The following is a 3893-nucleotide window of genomic DNA, read 5'->3' as shown; positions in this document are numbered from 1 at the left end:
AAAAAGATAACACACACAACAGTGATCGAGCATTATTATTTAGATAGGAAGGTGGGAAAAACTAGCAGTTGATGAAGTAGTTGACGGTCTATTGAAAATGTAGGATTAATAATTTAGGCCTTGCTAATCAAATTAATGAAAAAAGAGCCCTTTATAACTGGCACGAGAGTCATAATTTGCAACTACTTCATAAAACATTATATCCAACCGTTATAATGGAGGAGTACTATATTTGAAGATTTTAATATTTGCATAATTCACATCAAGTCCGCAAATGAGAGATAATCATTATAAAACAACGGGAAAAATATTGTTTTTTTTTTTTTTTTGACATATCCACACAAAGAAAAAAGAATGGGGGATTCAAACTAGTCCTCCATTTAAATTCCTTTCAAAATTTGAAAAAAAATCACATCAGCAGCATTAAAAAATCAAGATGTGTTTCCGTATATTAATTAAAAATAAAAAATAAAAAATAAAAAAAATAAAGGAGGGGAAAGGGGTGGCTCCAACCATCGGTTGCTGACTCTCTAAACAAGAAATGGACGGCTTCGATCCAATCCCGGACTCGCTGGTCCTCCTCATCTTCAACTTCGTCCTCCGATGTGAAGACCCTGATTCGCTGCCGGGTCGTCTCCAAGCGATTCAACTCGCTCGTCTCTCAAGCTGAGTCGCTCCTCCTCAAAGTCGACTGTGTCATTCCGCCCGAGTCCAGCGACTTCTGACTCGTTGTCGTTCCCCCCCACCTTCATCCGCTCGATGATCCTGATCAAGAACTTGCACAAGCTCGTGTCGCACAAGCCCGACCCGACCCGAACCACCGCTCCCCCCTGACCTCGCCCGCCCAAATTCTGCGCGGGTTCCAGGAGATCAGAGACCTGGAGATCGAGCTGCCCTCCGGCGACCTGAAGCTGGAGAAAAACGCCGCAGTCAAGTGGAGAGCGGAGTTCGGGAAAACCCTGAGGAGATGCGTGATCTTCGGGTTCCGCGAATTACGAAGCTCGCCGCCGTTGCATAATCCGGCGGACTTCGGCGAGGTGGGTTTCGCAGAAGGGCTGAAGCTGAGGGTGGTGTGGACGATAATTAAGCTTCAGCACCTTACTCTTTGTTTTTATTAAATGCTACAGTATAATAAAAAAATATTTTTAGCCTATAAAAATTTCTAATGATGACAAAAGACCATAGGCCTTATCGGTAATTATTGTGATTTCATTTACTAATAGGCTAATAACTTCTTGTTATTTAGGACTTTTATAAATAAAAAAATGATACATATGTCATTTTTTAATGGTATAGACATGACTTATCATCAAATTTTAAATTAAATTTAGACCGGATTACTATTTTCATTTTTATTTAAACTCAAGATACTTTCTGATAAGAATTAAACCTTAAAAGGTAAAAAATAAAATTATTAAACTACGAAGATATAAAAAGGTATTTAACCCTTTTCTTAAATGTTTTTTTTTGTTTTGCGATAATTAATTCCTAATTGTAAATCCTCTCTAGACCCTTCCCACAATGTCCTAGAGTTCCGGGGAACATGCATGAGTGTAAAGCAAGTCATCCGTGGTGGCTATATGTATGGAACATGTCATAATTTCCGTCCAGTAATTCGTCGTGGCTATATGTACGGAAGCCAACCCTTTAATAACTCATTTTTAATTTTATTTTTATCTCATTTTACGAATTAATTATTAATTTTGTAAATTTATATAAACCCTAAATAAGCAATTGCAAATTTAATTATTAATTTATTAAATTTATAAAAAAATATAAACAAATTATTAATACCGATTATCTCTCTTTAATTATTCCTTATTATTCTTTTTATCCCCAAGCTCTTATGTGACAAAGCTCCAAATTTCAGATAGCCCCTCTGCTCTGTGTGAAGTTTCAACAGCCCTACAAACGACGAGCACCAACCTAGCTAGAAAGATAGAATACATATTAGAAAAAATGAAACTACCTAGGAAATTCTGCAAATCAAGAGATTTCATTTTTTTTTTTTTACTCTGCGAAACCCATCTTTGTTATTGTCTTTTATTCTTAGTACTCTACATTCTCTCTCTCTTTAAATTTTCTTAAGTAAATATACTTTCTAATTCTAGAAAACTACTTGGCGCTGATCATAATTTTTGGTTGGTTTGATGTAAAGGGTACCGGTTGGACCATTCCACCGGGAAAATTCAGATAAAGAAGATGGACAAGACGATGGCAAGTTTCTGTGAGTTGAGGAGGATGGCTGTTTGAGAAGGCTTTGGGGCTCTCACCTCTGCCGACAGTCTTTACTGCTCTTTGAGTGCGCCACCTCAAGGTTTCTCTCTCATGCATTCTTCAACTTATACATTCAAATCGTTTTCATTAGTTCATTCTCCAATGGGTATCATTTCTGGCAAGAGCTAGAGAGAGATAGCCAGCTGCTCGATTGAGCACCATGACTGAACAAACTAGACGAAAGGACTAAAAAAATGTACTATTATATATATATCACATAAAAAAAAAAAAAAAAAGTACTACAGAATCTTATGGCTTCTGCAGAAAACAAACTATTCTCATGGATGAGAGAAAGAGAGATGTTAATATCACCTTGATGACTTGGATTGATGTGGTACTTATTGTTAGAATATATTCTGATATTATGAGAATGTATTACCATTAATTGTAATGAATAAAATCAAATCATAATTAAATATGCCTGATTTTATTTTATCAATCACACCATTTTGTATTATCTCTCATCTCTATAAATAGAAATAATTTGTATTGTAAAATTATTCTTTGAATAAAAGCATAATGTGCTCTTAAGGCTTTATTTATGGATGTAGATGATAAATCGAATCACCTAAAAATTTTGTGTCTTATTTTATTATTCTGCAGTTTATTATTTTATTATGAATTTTTTCTTGGTATCAGTGGAATTTCACTTTTACTTTATTTTCTTTCTTTTTCTCTTCTCATCGTTTTGTGTCTTTCGATATGATTTGATTTGATTTTTTTGTCTCTCTCTCTCTCTTCTCATAGTTTTTGTGTCTGTTCCTCAAATATATCAAAGAGCAAATCGTTCTATGAGTGTCTATATTTTCCTTTTTAATTCTAGTTTCTTTTATCATGACTCTTGTGTCTTTTTCATAAAGCCAAAAAAAATACTAGATTTTCCTTAAGCATTCTCCTTTGCTACCCCACGTGGAAAGCAGACCCACACGTGTGTCATTTGTATTATTTTCTTTTGGGTTTGTTATAGATTTGAGTTTTGTGCATTGTCTAGAAGACAGGGCTTCTTTGAATTTGCCAAGATCTGCACAGTCTTCTCTGGAATCCTCTTCGCCGGAGAAATCTCCACCGGTCTCGTTTGAGTCGTCTCCTTTAGCCTCCGGTATTAAACGGCGTCTTTTCCGGCAAATCCACATTTTTTCATCCTTCTCTGACCATCGTGGGCTCTCCACCGCCGTTGCCTCGGGCGTCCTCCAACTCTCCGGCGATTGTTCTCATGGATTTGGATCTCAATCCTAGATCAGCCATGAACGATGATGGTTTTGTTGTTGCGCGCAGTACTAGTCGATTTCATGTTAGCCATTTTTGTGTTGCATTTTGATTTTATGTTATTTATATATTTTTTTAAAAAAAAAAAATGATAGAGGAAAAGAAGAACCAAAAAAAAAAGGTTGAAAAGAGAGAGAAAGAAAATCGAAAAAAAAAAAAAAAAAAAAAAATCAAAAGAGGTCAAGTTACCCATATTTTGGTCATTTGTTGGTCCAAACATTTGGTCTTTTATTGACCTTCACTTATTTTTTGGCCGTTGGCCCAATATTTTAGACTTTTGTGGTATTGTTTAAAACTCAGGCCTCTTTCAATCCATTGTTGGCTATCATATTTGGCCCATAGTTGGCCTA

At 35.6% G+C, this 3893-nt stretch overlaps 1 pseudogene; it reads left to right on the top strand.

Annotated features, from left to right (window-relative positions):
* Window positions 1–377: 377 nt before the first annotated feature.
* On the top strand, window positions 378–3513 carry LOC132177997 (F-box protein AUF1-like; annotated as a pseudogene).
* Window positions 3514–3893: the final 380 nt, after the last annotated feature.

The sequence above is a fragment of the Corylus avellana genome, chromosome ca4, assembly GCF_901000735.1.
Source record: "Corylus avellana chromosome ca4, CavTom2PMs-1.0".
In the NCBI taxonomy this organism is placed as follows: Eukaryota; Viridiplantae; Streptophyta; class Magnoliopsida; order Fagales; family Betulaceae; genus Corylus; species Corylus avellana.
Note: the sequence above shows the minus strand (reverse complement) of the source record. Positions and strands in the feature narration are given on the sequence as shown.